This window comes from Sus scrofa, chromosome 12 (assembly GCF_054392235.1).
Source record: "Sus scrofa isolate SSC_HxYL_T2T_F1_AM1 chromosome 12, Sscrofa_HxYL_maternal_Yorkshire_Landrace_v2.0, whole genome shotgun sequence".
Classification (NCBI taxonomy): domain Eukaryota; kingdom Metazoa; phylum Chordata; class Mammalia; order Artiodactyla; family Suidae; genus Sus; species Sus scrofa.
In genome coordinates this window covers 44,809,797-44,836,840 of record NC_139394.1, presented here as the reverse complement: position 1 = coordinate 44,836,840, position 27,044 = coordinate 44,809,797, and the positions used below count along the sequence as shown (strand labels likewise).

The 27,044-nt window shown below is 44.3% G+C and overlaps 1 protein-coding gene and 1 pseudogene across 4 annotated transcripts in view; one reads left to right on the top strand and one right to left on the bottom strand.

Annotated features, from left to right (window-relative positions):
• The window catches only part of CCT6B (chaperonin containing TCP1 subunit 6B), a 277,630-nt gene that overhangs the window by 19,572 nt on the left and 231,014 nt on the right, over nucleotides 1-27,044 (bottom strand). The window lies entirely within an intron of this gene.
• On the top strand, nucleotides 8,389-8,511 carry LOC146398250 (small nucleolar RNA SNORA70; annotated as a pseudogene).

Below are 27,044 nucleotides of genomic sequence, written 5' to 3'. Positions count from 1 at the left end.
GCCTACACCATAGCCATAGCCACGGCATAGCCTACGCCACAGCCACGTGGGATCCAAGCTGTGTCTGCAACCTACACCACAGCTCATGGCAACACCGGATCTCTAACCCACTGAGCTAGACCAGGGATCGAACCTGCATCCTCATGGATACTAGTCAGGTTTGGCACAGCTGAGCCACAACAGGAAGTCCCAGATGGTTTCTATAACTTGCAGAAACTATGAGCCTAAAGACAAAAAAACAAAAGGGAACTGGACCAACAAGCATCACCTGAGAGAAGGCAGAGGCCGGTCCAGCTCCAATGCCACCCACACAGTCATGAGGACCGTCCCGGTGCGACTGCAGAGCTGGCAGCTGGGCCCGGGGAGCAGTACTAGAATCACACCCAGGGCCTCCTGACACCCAAGCAGGGCCTCGGGCATGAATAGTGGCTCCAGTGCCTCTGCCTCCCTGACACTCCAGGTGAGGCCGGGAACCCAGGACCTACCTGTCATCACAGAGCCCGAGGTTCACAGAGGGCTCGCTAGGTGCCAGGCCCTTGATGCATGCAGTCACGTCTAGCCTTCCCAATGCCGCCATGAGGCTGCCACCTTTCCATTGTGCCCACTCTATGGATGAGGAAACTGAGGCTCCAGGAAACTCAGCCAATTTGTTCAAGATCACACAGCAGGTGTATAGTAGATCTGAGATCGGAAAATGTCTTACTCTGCCCAACACTCCCCTCAGATTAGATTTTTAAAGTTCCACAGTATGGGAAGGAGCCAGGTGGATCAAGCTAAGACTGAGGGACCATTCCATTCATTAAAACAAACAATCAAAAACAACGCTGCTTGTTATGAAGCCATGCAAATCAGCAGGTGGCTGACCTCACTGCTGGCAGGACCAGCCAATGAGATACTCACCTGGGATCAGGTCTGTTTTCTCTCCCCCTGTAGGCAGGCCCTGTCCCCGTGGACAGGCCAGCCATCCCAAGGCCATTCCAAGGCCGAGACCCCTGTATGGCTCAAAACAGGGGTGTGGCCTTAGACCATGAGTGTGGGTGGCATCAAAATGGAAGTGGGCTGTGCCAGGGCCCTGGAAGGACCATCCCCATTCCAGAAAGTCCTGCACTGATGGAGGAGGAGGAAGAGGAGGCTCTGGCAGGTGGAAAAGTGAAGCTGTTCTCTCCTCGGACCTTGAATCTTAGGAGGATTCTTCGTGGGAATGGTGCTCACCCAAGAAAAAGCCCAGTCTTGAGATGACTGTCAGGGCGCTGTAGGACCTGTGACCTCACTACCTCACGCTCTATTCTCTCCTCAGTGCTGGCTCCTCCCCAGCCACATCTGCCACCTCACCACTCCTCAGATACCCCAGGCACTCTCTTGCCCCCAGGCCGTTGCAATTGCAGGTCCCTCTGCCTGCATCTCCTCCAGACTTCGTGTGGTTGACCCACCTCTTCCTGTCCTGAATCCGAGGATTCCAAGTCAGCGCATTGTTGCCTCACCCCCACTCTCGTGCCTTTTCTTTTGAATACCTCTGGCTGTGGAGGATGATACACTTTAACCTAGTATATAATACATTTGTGTACATTTTATCCTAGTCTAGCATAATACACTTTATCCTAATATATAATACATTTGTATACAGTTTACACTAGTCTAGTATAATGCATTTTATCCTCATGGATGCATGTACTTGTTTGTCTGCCCCACACAGGCTCTGTGAGGGCAGGGATTTTGTCCATTTTGCTCTATCCCTAGAGATTCCAACAGTGCCTGGCGCATATGTGCACTGTCCCTGAATGAGACATTGAGCTTTCCCAAGGCAGGAGCTGGCACCACCCCGGCACAATCTGGGTGGGTGTTCAGAAGCAGCAGCAAGATGTCACAGCCAGGCACCTGTGAGACCACCCAACTGTGAACAAGTGTGTGAGTGAGTGAGGGCAGTGGGAGGCAGGCCAGGTCAGGGAGGAAATTTCCACTGGGTGGTCCCAATTATCATGGTAATTACAGCCTCACGTTTCTCTCCACCGAAGCATATGCTTCTATTCAATCAGGAGGGTCTAGACCAATACTGAGGAGGCTATGACAGTGTGTGTGTGTGTGTGTGTATGAGAGAGAGATGAGAGGAAAATTTTTAGAAAAACATATTCAAAATCAACGGGCAGCCACAGACCAACAGCACCCAAAGGGTAAGTGCCAGCAAGAACAACTGCCTTTCCCCTTCTAGTAAATTCCTCATCAGGGCTGTGGGACTCAAGTCAATAAGGAGGTTCTAGGAAAGAGCAACTAAGGGCCCCCAAGGCTGTATTTACCTGACATCCAACATCTGGATGAAAAGTGAAAAATCATCATCAGTGTTTTATTTTTCTATGTACAAAGCTCCAGGTAGTTGGAAACATCTGGGTGATGGGCTGGCTGATTTTGCTTTTCGTCCAGATGCTCAGCATTATTTAGACTCAGCCTGAGAGTGGTTGCTGTAGAGACAGGTTTAAGCTGAGGAGGGGAGCTGGGATAATGGGGGAAAAGGGGCCACAGTCCTACCCTGTAGAATCTTCTGTCCCTTGGTTCATTCTAGTCTTTGACACCTGCCTCATCAGCTGGATGGATTTGTTCTCCCCAACCCCATCTGTGTGATACACAGTCCCCAAGTTGCACAGAGCTAAGAGGCACTGACGTTTTTTCAACATCTTCCACTGGGAATCAGCCGGCCCCAGCACAGAATTAGCTGGCATCTTCCTGCTCTTGGATTATACAGGCAGCGACTTTGATCGAATCTGGCAACCAGATTTATGAATCAGTCGATATTTATTGCAGGGAACAATCCATCTTCATGTCTGGTTTGTGCACACAGAACCCTGCTCCAGGCACACCCAGAGGCCTTAGTGCTAAATGTTGGAGAGGTCAGGGTGAATATATCTGAGGGAGGGGGCTAAGGAGAGGGGTCTTTTACCATCAAAAATGAGACAAAATATAACCTAGAGAAGTGTAACTGGTGGGAGGAGGGGGTGGGAGATAGCTACCCTATCCATCCCATATTTGTGCTGGTCTGCCTTTCTCTCCAATCCCCCATATCCTCCAACAAGCAAAAGGCAACCAATTATTATATTATTTGAAGTCAAGCATATTGCAAAATTTTGATGTAATGCTTCCCAAAGTGAATTGAAAAGGTATGTGTGTGTTCTAATTATCTACTCTTTTGTTCCCTCCTCTGCCCACTGGCCCATTAAAGAAACTAACTGCGCCTGAAAGCCCAAGCCCAGTCTCCTCCTCCCTTTTTTTTTTTTTTTTTAATCTTTTTGTCCTTTTAGGGCTGCACCTGCAGCATATGGAGGTTCCCAGGCTAGGGTTCTAATCGGAGCTGTAGCCGAGGGCCTACACCACAGCCACAGCAACACCAGATCCAAGCCACGTCTGTAACCTACACCACAGCTCATGGTAACGCCAGATCCTTGACCCATTGAGCGAGCCCAAGAATTGAACCCACAACCTCATGGTTCCTAGCCAGATTCGTTTCTGCTGCACCATGACAGCAACTCCCCAAGCCCAGTCTTCTGATGAACCAATCAGAGAGCTGAGATTGTAACTCAGCTGATGAATGGCCAGGAGAAAGGTACTCAGGATTCTCTTATTTACATACCTGCACTGATTGGCTAAACCACTGGTCTCTATGGTAGACAGTAAGCTCCCAGTTAAAGCAGAGGGAATCCAGGTGTCCATCTACCTAATGGCAGTCAGTTCATTTTGAGGGCTAAGAAGGATGGACTGATACTGTTCTGGGCTTTCCAGCCGAATTGAAAAAGCAGGAGTGAGGGGCAGAATATAAGATGAGTGGGAAGGAAAAATTAAATGGTCACCTTCTAGTGCCCTTTCTCAGCCCTAACTTTGCCTCCTGCCTCAACCACTCCTTATTTCTCCAGAGCTCTCCACCAAGGCCATCACCCTTTTGGCACTGGGCCCACAGCCCATCCTCACAGACCCTCTCCCATCTGGAGCTTCTTGCAGGAAATATAAGACACTAAGGGGCACTAGGAGGGGAAAGGGAAATGTTTGAGGGGCTTAGTAGCTGTCCCAAAATTATAGAGCAGAGTCTCTACCAGCAGGGAGATAAGAGAGCCTGACCCTTCCTCATTTCTCCAGGCTTCACATCATTTAGGTTCATGGGGGCTGTTCTAACAGTGATGGAGGAGCTGGATTGGATGGACAGGACCTGGCACCATCTTCACCTGCCCACAAGGCCCAGAACTGAAGTTGAGTGTTTTGTTTGTTTTGTTTTGTTTTCTTCTGCTTTACAGGGACAACAGGTCTGGGGGACAGGCCAGACAAAAGAGGCAGCTCAGGAACTAACGCCACAAAAGGTAGAGACAAGAAATAGGCTGGGCCATCCCCCTACCACCTTGCTTCCCAAATGGGTGCGGAATGGGAAGCACCCAGAAGAGGGAAGAGACAATTGCTCCCCACTACCCCACCCAAGGACCAAGACACCTGGGCTCTTAACCTGGCTCTGGTCAGTTACGTCACCCCTCTAGGCCCCTGTAAGATGGGGAATCCAGCTTCTCAGACCTCCCCCAGAGCCAGCCACACAAGACCACTCATGCAAAGGACTAGAATCTTTGTGGCTCCAAAAGACAGAATCCAAAGAGACAGATAAATTTACAGGGAGTCAGCCTCCTGCTCAGTGTGTAAAAGACCTTTCTTTTTACATTCAAAGTGCCTGGCAATGGAAGCAGCTGAGATCGTGATCTAGCACTGGTCAAGCACCCATCAGAGTTTGGGTGACCATCTGTTAATTTCTGGACATTTTCATTCAATGGATGGGAATTTGGGCATAATCTCCTGGCTGCCTCTAACTCTTGGGGATTCTATGATTCATTCACTGAACAAATGTTTATTGGTTGCCCACTAGACCCTCCCTGTCACTGATATTCTGGGTGACTACCAATTTTCCTCTCTGAAGCCAGTTTCCCATACATAACATGAGAGTGTTAGGCCAGTGGACCTCGCAGGGTTCTTCCAGCTCTGATAGGCTGCCTTGTTCTAAATGGGATCAGAAGGAACTACGGAGGCCCACTCCCCTCCCCCTCATCACCCCCCCCCCCCACCGCTTCTTCCTGCACTATCAGTAATTTAGCAGAGTTGGGACAGAATGAACTTCTCCTGGCCTGGGATGCCATGTAAAACAGATGAGCCTGTTGCCATGGAGACAGAGGAGCTACTTGTCCTCAGGGGCTGGGGCTGGGGCTGGGTAGGGGGTGAAGGCAGGCAGGGGTGATTTACTCCTGCAATAGCCCAGTCTGGAATCTACATGAATGTTAAACTGGGCGGCTCCAGGCAATCACTCAGCCAGAGCTATCAGAAACCACTTAAGATGAAAGACCTGGAACATTTTGCACATCTCTTCTTGGGGACGCCTGTGACTTACCTGGCTCCCCACCCCCACTGCACAACCTTGGGCAGGTCAGCCCCTCTCTGGCCCAGGGATTTGTTTCAGTCCTCCCACAGCCAAGCTGGAGGAACACATGGTCTATGCTGAAGGAGAGGGGACGTAGGCAGTTCCGGAGGGCACCGGCTGGGGGGACTGAGGGAAGCTGCCTTCTTGGGACCCTTGGAAAAAAGGGTCCTCTGGCAATCAGCACTGTCCAACCGCAGATGGGCTTCCCCAGGAGAGAAAGAGCTCCTAACCCTGGAAGTGTTCAAACTAGGCTGGGAAGGTCCCCCATCAGAGATTCGCAGGACGACCTCCCCCTCAAGTAGGAGATTGAGCCTGGTAGTTTCTAAGGGCGGCTCTTTCGATCCTGAGATCTTGGAATAGCAGAGGCAGCAGAATATCAGAGTTATAAGCATATGCTTTAGAGTCAGACAGACCTGGGCTCAGGTCCCAGTTCTGCACCTTCCTTGCTGTGTAACCTTAAGCAAGTTAGCTTTCTCTAAACCTCTCTTTCCTCACCTGTGAAAGGTGAGTCATAATACCAGCTTTCTAGGATTTCTCTGGAAAGGAGTAATCCTAAGGAATGGATCTAAAGTACTTAGTACAGTATCTAGTCTTAGGTGGGGAATCGGACATCACTTGCCAAATGCCACCAAAACTCTGATCAGATTTACAATCTAGAAGGCTGATCCCCCCAGAGCAAGGAGCTGCCCTGGAGACCAGTTAAACAGCCATTCGACATGGGGTGTTCCTTTACAACTTCCCTCTACCCCCTACCCCAAACCATTACCCACATTCCTAAAGAGATGGCCTCCCCCAACCCTTGAATACTTACTTAGCCCAAGCACACACCTGTGCTAAATATAGAAACTACCCCTTTTCCTACATAACTAACTGTTCCCTAAGCAGCAGGGAGCCTGAATTCTCTCTTAGTGCTCCTAAAACTGACAGCACCAATAGTTTGAATCTAGCCAGAACCCAGATTTGGGACTCGAAACCATGTTCCAGGACTCAAACCCAGCCTAGACCCGGATTGGGACTTGAACCTGTGGTTTTTAAATTAGAATCACTCACCAGGTGTCTGGACTCACTGAGGATGACTCACTGATTTTAAATTAGAATCACTCACCAGGTGTCTGAACTCACTGAGGATATGCCATGAGTGTGGCCCTAAAAAGATCAAAAAAAAAAAAAAGAAAAAGAAAAAGAAGAAGAAGATGTGGTACATATATACAATGGAATATTACCCAACCATGAAAAAGATGAATGAATGCCATAAAAAAAATAAAGACCTGAGAAAATTAGGAGGAGTAAGAATTTTTTTCAGTCTGATAAAAGACATCTGTGAAAAACTTACAGCTAACATAATATTTAATGATTTGATAGACACTTCCCCTAAGATCAGGAACAAAGCAAGGATGTCCACTCTCACTGTGTCTATTTAACACTTAATTGGAGATCTTAGCTGGGGTAATAAGGCAAGATAAAAGAATAAAAGGCACAGAAATCAGAAAGGAGGACCTATAGGTTTATGCACAGATGACATGATTGTTTATGTAGAAAATCTCTGGTAATCTATAAAATAGCAATGAGAACAAATAAATGAATTTACAAAGTCACAGGATAAAAGAGCAACACTCATAGATCAATTGTATTCCCCTATACTAGCAGCAAACAATCAGAAAATTAGGTCTTATAGAGTTCCCATTGTGGCTCAGTGGTTAAAAAATCCTACTAGGAACCATGAGGTTAAGGGTTCGATCCCTGGCCTTGCTCAGTGGGTTAAGGATCCAGCGTTGCCATGAGCTGTGGTGTAGGTTGCAGACACGGCTCGGATCCCGAGTTGCCGTGGCTCTGGCATAGGCCGGTGGCTACACCTCCGATTAGACCCCTAGCCTGGGAATCTCCATGTGCCACGAGTATGGCCCTGGAAGATAAAAAGAAAAAAAAAAGGAAGAAAGAAAAAAGAAAATGAGGTCTTTAAAAATTCCATTAACAATAACACCAATAAACATAAAAATACTTAGGAATAAATTTACCTAAAAATATTCAAGACCTATACATTGAAAATTACCCCCCAAATACTGAGACAATTTAAGGAGGATTTAAATAAATGTTCCTATGTGAGAAGACTCAATATTATTCAAATATCAATTCTCTCCAATTTGATCTGCAAATTCAACACAATCCCAATCCCAATTTCTAGAATTTGTAGAAATTGATAAGCTCATTCTAAAATGTATATGGAAATGCAAATATATCCATATTTGTATATATTTATAGAATATCCAAGATAATCTTTTTATTTTTACTTTTTGGCTGCACTCATGGCATGTGGAAGTTCCTGGGCCAGGAATTGAACCCACAGCACAGAAGCAACCTGGGCCATAGCAGTGACAATGCCAGATCCTTAACCCACTGAGCAAGGCCAGGGATCAAATCCACAACCTTATGATTCCTAGTCGGATTCATTTCTGCTGCACCATGAAGGGAACTCCCAGCCAGATAATCTTTACAAAGAAAAAGTTGGAGCACTTAAGATCACCTAACTTAAACTCTTGCTATAAAAATTGGTGCACAGTCATCAAGACATCATGGTGGCATAGAGAGACATATCATTCAATGAAACAGAATAGGGAGCCCAGAAATAGATCCACATTTAAATGGGTGGGTCATTTGATTTTCAAGGAGGAACTAAAGCAATTCTATGGGTAAAGCAGTCTTTTCAATAGGTGTGGCTTCAACAACTGGCTATCAATATAAGAAAAACATGAACACTGACCCCATCTCACACAATACATAAAATTTAATTTGAGAAGAATCACAGATCTAACCTAAAAGCTAAAACTGTAAAGCTTCCAGAACAGAATGTAGGAGAATATCTTCATGTCCTACAGATAGGCAAAGGTTTCTTAGAAAAGAGGCAAAAAGTAATGATTATAAAAGGAAGATATGACACAAGATTTCATAAAAATTTATATCTCCTGCTTATCAAAAACACAGGTAAGAAAATGATGATGTGCAATGACTGTGAACAACAGCCTCCTCAGTAGAGTAATGCAGCCTGTTGCTTGCATGGGTTGCCCTAAGGGATGCTGGAGATCACCCCTTCCGGTGGACATTTACGTCTGACTTCATGCTGTCCCCAGTCGAAGTTCCAGACAGGTACTCAGGGTCCTTCAGAAAGCCCCAGGGCACAGTGGAAAGGGTTTATATTCTCCAAGTCATCGTGTCCATTGCATCAAGCTGTAGAGCCATGAGCATGAGATTGAGGTCCTACATAAGGCCCAGTTCAAGTTCCCTGGTCACCAGAAGATCCACATCTCCAAAAAATGGGGCTTTATTAAGTATAATGAAGATGGATTGGAAGACATGGCAGCTGAAAAGTGGCTCATCCTGAATGGCTGTAGGGTCAAATATATTCCTAACCATGGCTCTGTGGACAAATGGTAAGCCTGCACTCTTGAGGGCTTCATCACTGCCCTCTCCTTACACACACCAATGAATCCTACTTCCTATCCACAAAAGAAAATGGATAGTGAGTCACAGACCAGCAGGAAATATTTGCAAAATATTTGCAACATTCTTTTAAAGGACTTATATCATTCTTTTAAAGGACTTATATCAAGTCTATATAAAGAACTACAACACAATAATAAAAATACAACCAACCTAGTAAAGAGAAGGGCAAATATTTGAACAGATATTTCACAATAAGGTAGTTGTACTGAAGACACACCTACCATATGACCCAGCAACTCCACTTCAAGAGATTTACCCAAAGGAAAACATATGTCCACAAAAATACATGTACAAGAATATTCACTGCAGCTTTCTTCACAATAGTCCCCAATAAACTGTCTGTGAACAGGAAAATGGATAGACCAATTACCACTACTTGGTGATAGAAAAGGGACAAAGTACTGAGACATGCAACAAAATGGATGAATCTCAAACACATGATATGTGCATGCTATTTGATTCCATTTATGTGAAATTCTAGAAAGGCTTTTTTTTTTTTTAATGAAAATGGATTGCTTCTGCAAGATGAGAGTAGTGATTGTCCGGAAAGGGGCATGAACAGACTTCCTGGGTGATGGAAGTGTTCCATAGCTTGATAGGGACTTGGGTTATACATTTGTAAGCATTTATCAAATCCCCTCAAAGAATACACTTATAATTTGTGCATTTCACCATTTCATTTATATAAATTTAACACTCCTCCCCATATGCATGCACACGAAAAAACCACAAGCAAATACTGAATTTTACTTAATGATATGCGTGGAGTTAAGTTTACTGATGTTCTGCATCTTGCTTTACTTATTTATTTATTTATTTATTTATTTATTTATTTATTTATTTATTTTGTCTTTTTGCTATTTCTTTGGGCCACTCCAACGGCATGTGGAGATTCCCAGGCTAGGGGTCGAATCAGAGCTGTAGCCACTGGCCTACGCCAGAACCACAGCAACGCGGGATCCGAGCCACGTCTGCAACCTACACCACAGCTCACGGCAACGCCGGATCCTTAACCCACTGAGCAAGGGCAGGGACCGAACCCGCAACCTCATGGTTCCTAGTCGGATTCGTTAACCACTGCGCCACGACGCGAACTCCTGCATCTTGCTTTAAAATATGCCAAAAATAAGATGTATTAAAGGCTAGATATACAGATAGGTATTTGATGAAAGAGATACAGAAGATGTTGACAATTGTAGAATCTAAATGCTGAGTGCTCAAATTTCTATGTTTCAAATTCAATAGGTGAGTCAAGGGAGGGGTTACAGGACTGGTCAAGAATGGAAAAAACTCAGAATAGTTTTGAGGTCCTCACCTCAGAGAAGGAGTGGCCAGGATTTCATAGGGACAGTGAGGGTTCATATCCTTTATTTATAAGAAAACCAGTCAGCATGTGTGCTTGAGACTCTTTTCAACTGTCACCTCCAACCAGCCTGATCCTATCCAAGAGGACAGCTGAGGACAAGATGGTTCCCTTACATTTTCCACCTCCCAATGGCGGGTGTCTTCCCCTTCAGACCAGAGGTTCTTCAGGGCAGAGACAAGGTCTCACCCATCAGATTAGGAGCTTGCTTCAAGGAGGACCTAGACCTTCCCCATCACACCAGGAGCTTCCTTAGGCTAGCGATTACATACTTCTCTCGGCTTGTGAATGAGGACTATTTCCACCATCGGCCAGGAAGGCCTCTCTGGATGTATCTGCCATCTGACAGGGGCCTCTCAGAGGGCTGCCAATCATTTCTCTTTACTTACTCCATGACTCCCACTTGGGTTCTGTAGCCTGAGCTCACTCAGAAGAGAGTGAAGGAGTGATTGACAGTATCTGAATAGGAATGCTCTAACTTCGATCATCCCAGAAGCAGACACTCATTTATATGGGTTTCACATTTAGCCGAGGAAAAGCAACATTAATTCCCAGGAGTGACTGCAACCTTACACACCCTACAGTGAAGAAATTCTAACTTGAGGTTCCCCAGCAACTGTAACTGGGCAACGTCACCCCCAGGCATTAGCAGGAGGTCACAGAGCTCAACAGCTCATTGGGCAGGTGTAAGCATAGCCACCTCCACACAACTGGGTTTCTAGGAACTAAGGGTGGGATGCACCCAGAGATCCAGAGAGTGAGGGGTGGTGCTGGACGCTCCATGAAAGAACAGACAGGAGAAAAGCAGGGAAGAGCCAAAATATGTCTCCCCCATATCTCACCCCACCCCCCCAAGTACATGCACACACAGATGCACAGTTTAAACTTAAAATATGATTCCTTTTCACAAGGGTAAATTCCATAGCAACTGATTACACATTTGCAAGGTGTTGCATGATAGGACACTAGAGTAGACACTGGCTGAGAGGGGGGACAAACTTGTTTACTATATGGGATACAAGATCTATATATCTCTCATTCTTCAAGTCAGTTTCCTCAGATGACCCTCCAACAAACAGACATCTCTGACTTATAAGTCCGACTAACTTCCACATTTTCTTTGTGACTCAGCTTCTATGGTGATAAGACAGCTTGTTTTTATAATCCTGGGTGACATGGAGAGAGGGTCATCAAGCTGGGCCATGAGAAATAATCTACCACTTTCTAGATCCAAGTTTTTCAAAGTGTCATCTTGTGTTGCTTCCAACAATAGCAGACTAGAAAATGTAAAAGGTCTTTTCACTACAAAACAAGTAGCTTCTGCTAAAAGAGACTTGAGTGCATTTCTGTACTCAACATAAGTAAGAGAAATATGTAATAGTTCCATACATCCCCCAAAATTCACTGAAACTAAGGCAAAGAGCAGCAAGCAGCAAAACAACTCAAAAGACAGGTGTTGGGATAACTGGTGTCCTACTTTCACCACTGCCATTCAACATTGTACTACTAGAGCAATTAGACAAGAAAAATGAATTGAAGATATCCAAGTTGGAAATCACGAAGTAAAACTCTCTCTATTCATAAATGACATGACCCTATATGTAGAAAATCCCAAATGATCAACAAGAAAGCTACTAGAACTAAAATTCAGTAGAGCTGTAGGGTATATGATTGAAACCAAAAGACCAGTTGTGTTAATACATATGCCTTCAATGTACAAAGGGAAATTAAGAAAACAGTATCATTCACAATAGGCTCTGAAAGAAGAAAATATTTAGAAATAAATTCAACCAAGGATGTAAAAGACATACACACAGAAAACCACAAAATATTGCTGAAGGAAAGTGAAGAAGACCCAAATAAACAGAAACACATCCCATATTCATGGATAGGAAGACAATATTAACATGCCTATGCTACTCAAAGTGATCTACAGATTCAAAGACAAAACTCCAATAGCCTTTTTTTTTCTTTGCAGAAAAACAAAAGCCAATCATCAAATTCGTGTGAAATTACAGGGGATTCTGAATAGCCAAAACAATCTTGATAAATATTAACAAAGTCAGAGAGCTCATATTTCTTCAGTGTCAAAACTTACTACAAAAGAGTAATCAAAACAGTGTGGTACTGGGATAAAGAGAGACACAGAGACCACTGGAGTAGAATTGAAAGTCCAGAAATAAATGCCTATATCCACTGCCAACTGATTTTAGACAAGGGTGCCAAGTACATTCAACGGGGAAGAGCCTTTTCACCATATGGTTCTAGGACAACTGGGTTTCCACATGCAAAATAATGAAGGTGGACCCCTACCTCACAGCAAATACAAATATTAACTCAAAATGGATTTGTTACTTAAATATAAAAATTAAGCCATAAACATCCTAGAAAAATATAGGAGAAAGTCTTTATAACCTTACACTTGGCATTGGAGTCATAGATTTGACACCCAAAACACAAACAACTAAAGAAAAATATAGTTAAATTGGATTTCATCAAAATAAAAAATTTGAGAGAGAGGACAAGATGGCGGAGGAGTAGGGGGACACGCTCGCCCTCTCCCACAAACACAACAAAAAAAGCACATCTACAGAAGAAATGACTCGCACAGAACAACAACCAATCGCTGGCAGAGGAACCTAAACTCCAATAACGGCAAGAAGTTCGTGACATTATTGGGCAGAACGGGAGAAAAGAGGAGAGTGAGAGAAGGTGAATCCGAGCGGGACGGGCGCTCCCGAAAGGGAACTGCGGAGGAGAAAGGGATCCCGCACCCTGGAAAGTCTCCTACCGGGGGAAAGATCAAACGAACGGGAGGAATCTCCAGATGCAGAGAAGAGTGTAGCAGTAAGTCGGAGTACGGAAAAACGATCAAGAACCCAACGGACCATCTGAACTACGGGCACAGTCACCAAAAATTGAGACGCCTGGGTGGGGGCTGGGCACCGAATCCTCGGCTCCAGAGGTTAGTCCCCGGGAAAGGGCCGGGGGACGCCTGGGTGGGGGCTGGGCACCGAGACCTCAGCTCTGAAGGTTGGTCCCCGAGAGGGGGCCGGGGGACGCCTGGGTTGGGGCTGGGCACAGAGACCTCGCCTCCGAAGGTTAGTCCCCAAGAAAGGGCCGGGGGGCGCCGCCTGGGTGGGGGCTGGGCACCGAGACCTCGGCTCCAGAGATTAGTCCCCGGGCTAGGGGGGCGGGGAAGAGCGGAAACTGCTTGGGAGGTCTCTAAACCATTTGACGGGGCAGAGACTGCCTGGGAGACTAGAAAACAAAGCTGTCGCAGAGGAAGGGAGCAATACTCTAGGGGCGGGGAAGTGGAAAGCCGCCTCAGAGGGAACCTGGGAGAAGAGCCTGGTCTGCGCCCGTGCTGGGGAGGGGAGAGAAGAAGGGGTGGGTCCCCATAGAATACCCCCCACGCCACAGCAAGCTTACAGGCCCGCTAGCTAGCAGAAAGCTGTGCTTCCCAGTGCATTCCCTCCCCCCACCCCCGCCACCCCCTCCGCTCTCGCCGAACCTGGGGCTGCCTGCCATCCAGGAGGGCTGGCCTCAACAATTGCCTGAAGCCTACCACCGCAGGGGCTCTCCCTGCACAGGCCTGCTTGCCCTTTGGAGGGGCTACACTTCCACAGAGCAGCACCAAACACCACCAGGCCCCTAGAAAAGGCCTGCAGCCCAGAAAAGCTAGAACAAGCCTAGCCAGGCCGTGAATAGATCGACCTAATTCTCCGACGGTTTTTCTGAGACGGGCTCCCCCGGGGAGGAGCCTCTTGAGTCTCCAAGGGCCTTGCTACACGCCCAAGACCCCAGGGGGTGCTAAGACCTAGTGGACCAGCTGCATAGGACTGCCAGCTCCAGGCAGGACCCCCTGCAGCCCAGAAAAGCTGCAACAAGCCTGGCCGAATTGGGAAAAGATCTCAGACGGTCTCTCTGAGTCGGGCTGTCCTGGGGAGGAGCCTCTTGAGTCTCCAAGGGCCCTGCTACCCGCCCAAGACCCCAAGGGGTGCTGAGACCTAGTGGACCAGCTGCATAGGACTGCCAGCTCCAGGCAGGACCCCCTGCAGCCCAGAAAAGCTGCAACAAGCCTGGCGGAATCGGGAAAAGATCTCAGACGGTCTTTCTGAGTCAGGCTGTCCTGGGGAGGAGCCTCTTGAGTCTCCAAGGGCCCTGCTACCCGCCCAAGACCCCAGGGGGTGCTGAGACCTAGTGGACCAGCTGCATAGGACTGCCAGCTCCAGGCAGGACCCCCTGCAGCCCAGAAAAGCTGCAACAAACCTGGCGGAATCGGGAAAAGATCTCAGACGGTCTTTCTGAGTCGGGCTGTCCTGGGGAGGAGCCTCTTGAGCCTCCAAGGGCCCTGCTACCCGCCCAAGACCCCAGGGGGTGCTGAGACCTAGTGGACCAGCTGCATAGGACTGCCAGCTCCAGGCAGGACCCCCTGCAGCCCAGAAAAGCTGCAACAAGCCTGGCCGAATCGGGAAAAGATCTCAAACGGTCTTTCTGAATCGGGCTGCCCTGGGGAGGAGCCTCTTGAGTCTCCAAGGGCCCTGCTACCCGCCCAAGACCCCAAGGGGTGCTGAGACCTAGTGGACCAGCTGCATAGGACTGCCAGCTCCAGGCAGGACCCCCTGCAGCCCAGAAAAGCTGCAACAAGCCTGGCCGACTTGGGAAAAGATCTCAGACGGTCTTTCTGAGTCGGGCTGTTCTGGGGAGGAGCCTCTTGAGTCTCCAAAGGCCCTGCTACCCGCCCAAGACCCCAAGGGGTGCTGAGACCTAGTGGACCAGCTGCATAGGACTGCCAGCTCCAGGCAGGACCCCCTGCAGCCCAGAAAAGCTGCAACAAGCCTGGCGGAATCGGGAAAAGATCTCAGACGGTCTTTCTGAGTCGGGCTGCCCTGGGGAGGAACCTCTTGAGTCTCCAAGGGCCCTGCTACCCGCCCAAGACCCCAGGGGGTGCTGAGAACCAAGTGAAATCTGCTACCATCGTGGGGTGGACCTCCCAGTCCTGTCTGCCCTCAGGAAGTCCTCCTTTGCTTCAAAGAAACACTGTTAGCCCCATCAACACTCCAGAAAAGCCACACTGCCTCAAAAAAAGATTGACCAACAACGACAGCCCTCAGGAAATATTCCAGGGCAGTGACAAGGCAAACACTACCCGATAACGGAGAGTACAACTCCCTCAGGAGAAAGAAGACAACAAGCAAGATGAAGAAGCTGAGAAACCACCCCCAGTCAAACCAACAGGAGAACTCACCTAAAACAGTCAACAATGAAACTGATCTCTGCAGTCTGACAGACATGGAGTTCAAAAGAGAAATAGTGAAAATACTGAAGGAATTAAGAGAAGATATGAACAGCAATGCAGATACCCTCAGAAAGGAGCTAGAAAATATAAGGAGGAGCCAAGAAAAACTAGAACATTCATTTGCAGAGATGCAAACTGAACTAGGGGCAGTAAAAACCAGAATGAATAATGCAGAAGAACGAATCAGTGATATGGAAGATAGAATAATGGAAATCACTCAATCTGGTCAACAGACAGAAAACCGAATCAAAAAACTGGAAAGCAATATAAGAGACCTATGGGATAATATAAAACGGGCCAATCTACGCATAATAGGAATTCCAGAAGGAGTAGAAAAAGATAAGGGAATGGAAAATATATTTGAAGAAATTATTGCTGGAAACTTCCCAAATCTAAAGGATACTGGATTCAAGATACAAGAAGCACAGAGGGCCCCAAACAAACTGAACCCAAACAGACCCACACCAAGACACATCATAATAAAAATGGCAAAAGTTAGTGATAAAGAGAGGATCCTCAAGGCAGCAAGAGAAAAACAGAATGTTACCTACAAGGGAACCCCCATAAGAATATCAGCTGATTTCTCTACAGAAACACTACAGGCCAGGAGGGAATGGCAAGAGATATTTAAAGTGCTCAAAGGAAAAAATATGCAACCTAGAATACTTTATCCAGCAAGAATATCATTTAAAATAGAAGGGGAAATAAAAATTTTTCCCAACAAACAAAAACTTAAAGAATACAGCAACACAAAACCCAGGTTAAAGGAAATATTGAAAGGGCTTCTCTAAACCAAAAAGAAAGGAAGGAAAGGGAAGAAAAAAGAAAAGAAAAAAAAAAAAGAAGAAGAAGAAGAGGAAGAACTAGGACTGAGGAAGATACAATCAGAGAGCAGTCACTCAAATAAGCCAGCATACAGATTTAATCATGAACATGCTTCAAACAAAATAAAATTAAAAAGAAAAAAATAAAAGAGTCATCAAAACCATAAAATGTGGGCAAGGGATGTTAGGAGGTAAATAATCCTTTTTGTTTGTATGTATGTCTCTCTTCTTAATTTTAATATAATAATGAAGTGTTTGAACTTACAGGACCATCAGGCTAAAACACACAATTATGGGAAGGGGTTAGCATACTTAAAAAACAGGGCAACCACAAGCCAAAACCAAATATTGCATTTGCAAAAAATGAAAAAAAAAAAATACACTCAAGCAGATAATAACAGGAGACCATCCAACCAAAAAAAAAAAAAAAAAAAAAAAAAAAAAGAAAGGAAGAATGGAGAACCATAGAATCAACTGGAACACGAGGATCAAATGGCAATAAATAATCATCTATCAATTATCACCTTAAATGTCAATGGACTGAATGCCCCAATCAAAAGACACAGAATGGCTGAGTGGATAAAAAGGCAAAAACCTTCAATATGCTGCCTACAAGAAACTCACCTTAGGACAAAAGATACATATAGATTGAAAGTGAAAGGCTGGGGAAAAGTATTTCATGCCAATAGACATGACAGAAAAGCAGGAGTTGCAACGCTCATATCAGACAAAATAGACTTTAAAACAAAAGACATAAAGAAAGACAAAGAAGGACACTATTTAATGATTAAGGGATCCATCCAAGGAGAGGATGTTACTATCATCAACATATATGCCCCAAACATAGGAGCACCCAGATACATACAACAAATATTAACAGACATAAAGGGAGATATTGATGAGAATACAATCATAGTAGGAGACCTAAATACCCCCCTCACATCAATGGACAGATCCTCTAGACAGAAAACCAATAAAGCAACAGAGATCCTAAAGGAAACAATAGAAAAGTTAGACTTAATTGATATCTTCAGGACACTACATCCAAAAAAATCAGAATACACATTCTTCTCAAATGCTCATGGAACATTCTCAAGAATCGACCACATATTGGGACATAAAGCGAATCTCAATAAATTTAGGAGCATAGAAATTATCTCAAGTATCTTCTCTGACCACAATGCCATGAAATTAGAAATCAACCATGGGAAAAGGAAAGAGAAAAAACCTACTCCATGGAGACTAAACAACATGCTACTAAAAAACCAATGGGTCAATGAGGAAATCAAGAAGGAAATTAAAAACTATCTTGAAACAAATGATAATGAAGACACAACCTCTCAAAATCTATGGGATGCTGCGAAAGCAGTGCTCAGAGGGAAATTTATAGCAATACAGGCCTTTCTCAAAAAAGAAGAAAGATCCCAAATGGACAACTTAACCCTCCACCTAAATGAATTAGAAAAAGAAGAACAAAGAAGTCCTAAAGTCAGCAGAAGGAAGGAAATTATAAAGATCAAAGAAGAAATCAATAAAATAGAGACTCAAAAAACAATAGAGAAAATTAATAAAACCAAGAGCTGGTTCTTTGAAAAGGTGAACAAAATTGATAAACCCCTGGCCAGACTCACTAAAAAGAGGAGAGAAAGAACCCAAATCACCAAAATTATAAATGAAAAAGGAGAAATCACAACGGATACAGCAGAAATACAAAAAACCATAAGAGAATACTATGAACAACTATATGGCAATAAGTTTGACAATCTGGAAGAAATGGACAATTTTCTAGAATCTTACAGCCTGCCAAAACTGAATCAAGCAGAAACAGACCAACTGAACAGACCAATCACTAGAAATGAAATTGAAGAGGTCATAAAATCACTCCCTACAAACAAAAGCCCAGGACCAGATGGCTTCACAGGTGAATTCTATCAAACATATAAAGAGGAATTGGTGCCCATCCTCCTTAAACTCTTTCAAAAGGTTGAAGAAGAAGGAATACTCCCAAAGACATTCTATGAGGCCACCATCACCCTCATTCCAAAACCAGGCAGAGATACCACCAAAAAAGAAAACTATCGCCCAATATCATTGATGAATATAGATGCAAAACTTCTCAACAAAATCTTAGCCAACCGAATCCAACAACATATCAAAAAAATTATACACCATGACCAGGTTGGGTTCATCCCAGGTTCACAAGGATGGTTCAACATACGCAAATCAATCAACATCATACACCACATTAACAAAAAAAAAGTCAAAAATCATATGATCATCTCAATAGATGCAGAAAAAGCATTTGACAAAGTTCAACATCCATTCATGATCAAGACCCTCGCCAAAGTGGGTATAGAGGGAACATTCCTGAATATAATCAAAGCCATTTATGATAAACCCACAGCAAATATAATCCTCAATGGGGAAAAACTGAAAGCCTTCTCACTCAAATCTGGAACAAGACAGGGATGCCCACTCTCACCACTGCTCTTCAACATAGTTTTGGAAGTCTTAGCCACAGCAATTAGACAAACAAAAGAAATCAAAGGCATCCATATAGGAAGAGAAGAGATCAAACTGTCACTGTATGCAGATGACATGATTCTATACCTAGAAAACCCTAAGGACTCAACCCCAAAACTCCTTGAACTGATTAATAAATTCAGCAAAGTGGCAGGATATAAGATTAACATTCAGAAGTCAGTTGCATTTCTGTATACCAGCAATGAAGCATTAGAAAAGGAATACAAAAATACGATACCTTTTAAAATTGTACCTCACAAAATCAAATACCTCGGAATACACCTAACCAAAGAGGTAAAGGACCTATATGCCGAGAACTATAAAACCTTAATCAAAGAAATCAAAGAAGATGTAAAAAAATGGAAAGATATTCCATGTTCCTGGATTGGAAAAATCAATATTGTGAAAATGGCCATCCTACCCAAAGCAATCTACAGATTCAATGCAATCCCTATCAAATTACCCATGACATTTTTCACAGAACTAGAACAAACAATCCAAACATTTATATGGAACCACAAAAGACCGAGAATCGCCAAAGCAATCCTGAGAAACAAAAACCAAGCAGGAGGCATCACTCTCCCAGACTTCAGGAAATACCACAAAGCCACAGTCATCAAAACAGTGTGGTACTGGTATCAAAACAGACAGACAGACCAATGGAACAGAATAGAGAATCTGGAAATTAACCCTGACACCTATGGTCAATTAATCTTTGACAAGGGAGGCAAGAACATCAAATGGGAAAAGGAAAGTCTATTCAGCAAGCATTGCTGGGAAACCTGGACAGCTGTATGCAAAGCAATGAAACTAGAACACACCCTCACACCATGCACAAAAATAAACTCCAAATGGCTGAAAGACTTAAATATACGACAGGACACCATCAAACTCCTAGAAGAAAACATAGGCAAAACACTCTCTGACATCAACATCATGAATATTTTCTCAGGTCAGTCTCCCAAAGCAATAGAAATTAGAGCAAAAATAAACCCATGGGACCTCATCAAACTGAAAAGCTTTTGCACAGCAAAGGAAACCCAAAAGAAAACAAAAAGACAACTTACAGAATGGGAGAAAATAGTTTCAAATGATGCAACTGACAAGGGCTTAATCTCTAGAATATACAAGCAACTTATACAACTCAACAGCAAAAAAACCAATCAATCAATGGAAAAATGGGCAAAAGACCTGGGTAGACATTTCTCCAAAGAAGATATACAGATGGCCAACAAACACATGAAAAAATGCTCAACATCGCTGATTATAAGAGAAATGCAAATCAAAACTACCATGAGATACCACCTCACACCAGTCAGAATGGCCATCATTAATAAATCCACAAATAACAAGTGCTGGAGGGGCTGTGGAGAAAAGGGAACCCTCCTGCACTGTTGGTGGGAATGTAAACTGGTACAGCCACTATGGAGAACAGTTTGGAGATACCTTAGAAATCTATACATAGAACTTCCATATGACCCCGCAATCCCACTCTTGGGCATCTATCCGGACAAAGCTCTACTTAAAAGAGACACATGCACCCGCATGTTCATTGCAGCACTATTCACAATAGCCAGGACATGGAAACAATCCAAATGTCCATCGACAGAGGATTGGATTCGGAAGATGTGGTATATATACACGATGGAATACTACTCAGCCATAAAAAAGGATGACATAATGCCATTTGCAGCAACATGGATGGAACTAGAGAATCTCATCCTGAGTGAAATGAGCCAGAAAGACAAAGACAAATACCATATGACATCACTTATAACTGGAATCTAATATCCAGCACAAATGAACATCTCCTCAGAAAAGAAAATCAATCATGGACTTGGAGAAGAGACTTGTGGTTGCCTGATGGGAGGGGGAGGGAGTGGGAGGGATCGGGAGCTTGGGCTTATCAGACACAACTTAGAATAGATTTACAAGGAGATCCCGCTGAATAGCATTGAGAACTATGTCTAGATACTCATGTTGCAACAGAAGAAATGGTGGGGGAAAAACTGTAATTGTAACGTATACATGTAAGGATAACCTGACCCCCTTGCTGTACAGTGGGAAAATAAAATTAAAAAAAAAAAAAAAAAAAAAAAAAAAAAAAAAAAAAAAAATAAAAAAAAAAAATAAAAAATTTTGTGCATCAAAAGGCATTATCAAGAAATTGAAAAGACAACCTACAGAATGAGAGAGATCATTTGCCAGTCATTTGATAAGGGCTAAATATCCAGAACATATAAAGAATTCCTACACTCAACAACAAAAGACCCAGTTTCAAAAATGGAAAAAGGACTTAAATAGACACTTCTCCAAGAAATATATACAAATGGCCAATAAGCACATGAAAAAAATGTTCAATATCATTAGTCATTAGGGAAATGAGTATCAAAACCACAATGAGATATCACTTCATTTCTACAAAGATGGCAGTAGCAGTAGTAGCAGTAGTAGTAGCAGTGGTAGTGGTAGTGATAGTAATAATAAATGGTAAGTAACAAGCATTAGTGGGGTTTTGGAGAAATTAGAATTCTTGTGCATTTCTGATAGAAATATAAAATGGTACAGACTCTGGAAAACAATTTGTTGGTTGCAAACCCAAAAACTAAACATAGAATTACTATATGACCCAGCAATTCCACTCCTAGGTATATACCCAAAAAGAACTGAAAACAAGGATTCAGATACTTCTATGCCAATGTTCATTGCAGTAATATTCACAATAGCCAAAAGGGGGAAACAACCAAATGCTCAGCAACAGGTGAATGCATAAGCAAAATGTGGTGTACACATACAGTGGAATATTATTCAGTCATAAAAAGGAATGAAGTTCTGAACTACAATCACAGTCATATCAGGGGAGGGGTTCAGACTGTGTAGAGCCTTGGCGTTTACTCTAAGTAAGATGGAAGGCCATCGGAAGGTTTTGAAGGGGGAAGATGTAAACTGACTTATGTTGAATGAGCCATTCTGGAGACAGGAAGGGAAATGTGGAAACCAGTTGGGAGGTTATGGAAATTACCAGCTAAGGGGTGACGGTGGCTTGACCCAGACTGTAGCAGCAGAAGTAGGAACAAGTAACTTACATTTTTGTAAATAATGTCAATAGGATGATCAGGTAGCATGAAATTAGAGCATGAGAAAAGGGGCAGAGTCAAGGATGACACTGAGGACTTTAGCCTGAGCAAACTATCGATGGAGTTGACATTTTCAGAGAGTAGGAAGAGCAGATTTGGAAGGGGGAAGATCAGACACGTTAAGTCTGATTTGCCTATTAGATGTCTAAGAAGAGATGCTGAATAGGCAACTGGGTCCATGAGTCCAGCATGAGATAGGTCAGAGATAAGGAAACAAACATTCAGGTCTAAGACACTTCCCCAGGATCACAGAGCTAAAAAATGGCAGGACCCAGGACTCCCTCTAAAAGCTGGGTTCGTAACTTGTGTGATATACTGCTTCCCCAGCAACCTCTGGTGAACCAAGTCTTGGTTTTCAAGGAGAGAGAACAGAGTGGGAGTTTTCAGGCTGCTGACCCGTGGCTTTGTAATTCTCTTGGTCCCAACCTGAGTTGTCACTAGATTAGGACTCATCCGCAGTCCCTCTCGGCATACATTTGCCTTTACAAGAAAGCATTTCCCAGGAAATGGGCGCCCCCATGTCTCTCTGTGCAAGTGAGTGAAGAGAGTGGGAAGGAGGGAGTTTTTGAGGGTTTTTTTTTTCTCTTTATTTTCTCCTTTTTAAATTTTTTTTTTTATTTTTTGGAAATTGTCCGGGGGACGTGGTGTTGCTACTGGTGGTAGCAGCAACTGCTACAATCAGAGCTATTTTGAAGCAAAGAACTAATTTACTGCATGAATGACTTTAGCTCAAAAGAAGAAATAAGGACGATCAGGAGTCCTAAGGGAGCAGAATAATAGGGTAATTTACACGGGGAGATGAGGGAGATGGGAGAAACATGCAGGGTAATTCTTTTGCATAATCTTTATTTTATATTTTTGCCCTTTTTCCCTTTGCTTCTCTGGGGGCAGAGCCTCAGCTCAGACATGCTTCTTGGCCATCCCCAGGGTTGATCCCTGAAAAAAACTGAAAGGGCAAAGGAAGACAGGGTTGCCTAAGCTGAAGAAGAGACAGTTGGTTGAGTCAGGTTCATGGCTGTTTCCTAAAGGCAGCTTCTATTAGAGGGATGGTCTGTGGTTTCATAGAGCCTTGGGATTGCTGGGGGATTGCAAAGGAGAGCTTCATATGCCTGACAGGGTGCAGTGTACAGAGTAGATGCTATCTGCCACCAAACTAAGAGCTCACTATTATCCCTGCTTTGGACTGAATATTTCGGTCCCCCCTCTCAAATTCCTACGTTGAAATCCTATGCCCCAATATGATGGTATTAAGAGGTGGAACTTTGGGGAGGTAGTTAAGTCATGAGGCTAGAACCCTCATGAATGGGATTAGTGCCCTTATAAAAGAGATCCCATGGAGTTCCCATTGTGGATCAGCAGAAACAAATCTGACTAGCATCCATGAGGACATAGGTTCGATCCCTGGTCTTGCTCAGTGGGTTAAGGATCTGGCGTTGCCGTGAGCTGTGGTATAGGTCGCAGATACAGCTTGGATCCCATGTTTCTGTGGCTGTGGTATAAGCTGTCAGCTGTAGCCCGAATTCAATCCCTATGTGCCATGCAGGTGCGGTCCTAAAAAGGAAAAAAAAAAAAAAAGAGAGAGAGAGAGAGAGAGAGATCCTAGAGAGTTCTCTCTTCCCACCTTTCCACCACATGAGGCTACAAAGAGAAGCAGGTGGTCTGTAACCCGGAGGAGGGCCCTCACCAGGATCCAACCATGCTGGCACCTTGATCTGGGCATTCCAGACTCCAGAAGAGTAAGAAATAAATTTCTGTTGCTCATAAGCCACTCAGTCTATAGTAATTTGTTGTAGCAACCCAAACTGACTAGGATTACCCCAGATTCTTAATTTCCCAGCACAGAGACAATCTGGGCTGGCAGGACACTTAGAGAGCATTTGGTTCAAGACCTGCATGTTCCAAGTCAAGGAAACCACCAAGGCCTATGTTCCAAGTCTTACTCCAGTATGTACTAGTTATATGACCTTGGCCAGACCCTGGGGCCCTGAGCTTTGTCATGCATAAAACCAAGGTTGTCATCTTCACTGACATTCGTGAGGATCAAATGAGTTGAGGCCTGACAAAGTACTGCGTAAATGGCAAAGCACTACATAAATGTCAGTTACTGATGTTATTTGTCAATGAAGGAAACTGAGTCCCAGGGGATTAAGTGACTCGTCCAAAGTCACACTGCAAGTAAATGCAGATGAGGGCTTGAACCTAAATCTCCAATGTTCTTTCCACAGGAGAGACAGCATGAGGTAGTGGTTAGAGCACAGACTATGGAGCAGGCTGCCTGGCCTGCCCTTTACCAGCCATAGGGCTTTGGGTGAGTCAGCTACTATCCCTGTGCCTCAATTCCCCCATCTGCGAGGTAAGGATAACAGTAATACCTACCTCAGAGAGCTGTTAGAACTCATGAGTTCATATGTATGAAGCTTGCAAATGGTGTTTAATAAATGGCAGCTATTGCTTTTACTCAGGAAATATGGGCTACCTCAAAGCATATGGGATCGCCCCATGATGATATTCTCGAAGATCAAGAAAGGAGAGTTGTGTATAGCAAAAAGAATCCAGGTTAGGTTGAGATAGAGCTTCAAGTGTGGTAGAGCCACTATGTCCTGCCTTGGGGCCAAGAGACCTAAGTTCTGGCCCCAGCTCTGCCGCCAAAGGCTATCTCTCCAAGGCCCACGTGCCTTCTCTCTAAAATGAAGCTGAAAATACTTGCCAACTTGTTGCTACTACAGGGCTTTGAGTACACCCAAGTGGAACACCTCTTATGGCAGAAAGTTCGGGGAACAGGAGTTCCCGTCGTGGCACAGTGGTTAACAAATCTGACTAGGGACCATAAGGTTGTGGGTTCGGTCCCTGGCCTCACTCAGTGGGTTAAGGACCCGGCGTTGCCGTGAGCTGTGGTGTAGGTTGCAGACGCGGCTTGGATCCCGCGTTGCTGTGGCTCTGGCATAGGCCAGTGGCTACAGCTCTGATTGGACCCCTAGCCTGGGAACCTCCACATGCTGCGGGAGCAGCCCTAGAAAAGGCAAAAAGACAAAAAAAAAAAAAAAAAAAAAAAAAAAAAAAAAAAAAAAAAAAAAAAGCTCTGGGAACATATTAAGATTATTCCCAGTGGTACAGATTGCTGAAATAATTCTTGCTGGAGAGAAGGGAGCTAGGAAGGGTATGACATTTCTGGCTTTTGGAAAGTGTAAGCAAAAGCCGACTTAGAGACTGTTGGGTTGCCGTCCATTCTGACGAAAGGATGCTCAGGGTCCTCCATGGCCAGGGCCTCTCCAGAACAGACGTGAGGGAGATAGAAGGGAGCAAGTCAGATATCTCCTCCATACACCCTGTAACCCCCATGCAGGGGAAACCAAGCTAATTACATACCTCCACAGCTTCCAAAGCCCCGCATCATGCACCCCCTCCCCTTGGGAAGACTGCATGGAGTCCTAATATCTTCCCCTGGGTACTTTCATTCTTTGCATAAAAGGTTAGTGCTCAATTAACTGGAGTAATGAGACACAGGGACATGGAAGGAAGCCACAGATAGCCCTGAGTCACAAATAAAACAAAACTGTGGTTAATCCTCCATTACATGTTATCAAATTATTGTGGTTAAGGGGCCATTGGACCTTGAGGTGCTCACTTCCCAGAAGGGGCTTAGAAATTGAGCAGAGAGAGTAATTTTGGAAATAAGTTAGCCTTGGGATGGATCAGGAAGCTACTGGTGGGGATGGAGAAGGGGAAGTGGGCTGTTCCAGTTGAGCACAAGTAGGGTTTATCTGACCCCTTAACATAGAATTATAGATATTTTCCCTTCATAAAAGAGGTCTCAATATATACTAATCAATTCTGCTAGGCCCCTTTGGGGGAGGTAAGCACATCCCAGTATTTTAGCCACAGGTAATACATTAATTAGCCTCAGAGAGTAATATGACAATGGTTTTATTATTACACCTCCCCTGTTATAACTTATTTGTTACCTTTACAAGTAGTGTACCAGATTGGCAAGTGTTTGAAGGAAGGGATTCACTTTATACACCTTATATCCAGAACCTGGCATATCGTAGTAGCTCAACGAAATTTTGCTGAGTGAATATTTGTTGATTTAGAGGTTAGAATGTGTCATTAGTTGTTAGCAATATTTCCAGACAGCTGTCAACTGCAACTCTTTGCCTTTTTTAGAACCTAAGGAACAGCAAGAAACTTATCCCACAAGTTTCTCTGCTGTATGAACCAGACAGATCATAGGAAGCCCTAAAAGCCTTTAGCAGATGGGAAGAAAGGAGACTAAGATCAAAGACCAACCCAGAGCTGAGTTCCAGATGTTGACAGCAAACATGACTCATTGAATCAAGATTTGGGGGCAATGGGGAGGGAAAACGTGAGGAATAATTCAAAATATCCTGCTTCCTAAATCCTAAAATGAACATCACCAGTCTGACCGGGACACTAGGCTCTTCCTCCCAGAGGAAGAAACACAGACAAATTGACTTTGGCCACATTTTGCCTTCTTGGTCATGAAATTCAGCCTTGGCCACAGTTTTATATGCCCTGACCGTCCCCATTCCAGACTTCTTTGTCCATTTACCATAATTAAGCAGCCACAGAAACTCCATAAAGTCCCCATTATTGTCACAAACAGAAGATCAGGAGTTATTCGCTGTTACCTGTACATAAATGTTCTTACTTAATGTGTAAAAGCACCTATTCTATGATTGAATGTGCTTTAGGTTTATGGTTGTAGCTGTTGCATTGCTGTAGCCTGTAGTTTTATGGCCCTGATCCCATACTAAACCTTAGCTTTAATTTCTCCTCCTTCCCTGCAGCCAGAGTTTCCTGGATGTGGGGGAAAGGAGAGGGTTCGTGCCCAATCATTCCAGGCCACCTGTCACAGCAAAAAAATTCTCACTAGAGCCAAAACAACCCACCTGCTCCTCCATCAAAGAAGAAGGTCACCTACCCTGTGGGGAGGAGGCCTGAGCAGCCC